The sequence below is a fragment of the Drosophila virilis genome, chromosome X (assembly GCF_030788295.1).
Source record: "Drosophila virilis strain 15010-1051.87 chromosome X, Dvir_AGI_RSII-ME, whole genome shotgun sequence".
Lineage (NCBI taxonomy): Eukaryota > Metazoa > Arthropoda > Insecta > Diptera > Drosophilidae > Drosophila > Drosophila virilis.
In genome coordinates, this window is record NC_091543.1 from 28,338,273 (window position 1) to 28,338,678 (window position 406).

The following is a 406-nucleotide window of genomic DNA, read 5'->3' on the forward strand; positions in this document are numbered from 1 at the left end:
AATGAATGATAATTGAGGTATGTATTCGTGACTCTGATAAATGTTGCTAACATAGAGTAACTGGATACCACATCTGGAGATAAACAAAATTTATAATAAAAAAAAATAATAAGTATGTATACTACTTAGATATCGATTTTTATCGATTACTTGGAAACGAGGCAAGTTATCGATTATCGAAAATAAACTTCTACTACGCGGCCACTAAGAGGATCTACATTCAAAATTTTAAGTCTCCAGCTGCTCAGGGTTTTGAGATCATTACGTTCATACATACTTTGAGAAGCGCATAGAGAGCTCTCGCATTCATAGCGATGCGCATTCTTATGTCAGATATGCACTCGAAAACACATTTGAACTTTGTGCCATTGTTTAAAGTCTAAAGTAGAAAAATTAATTAAATCGA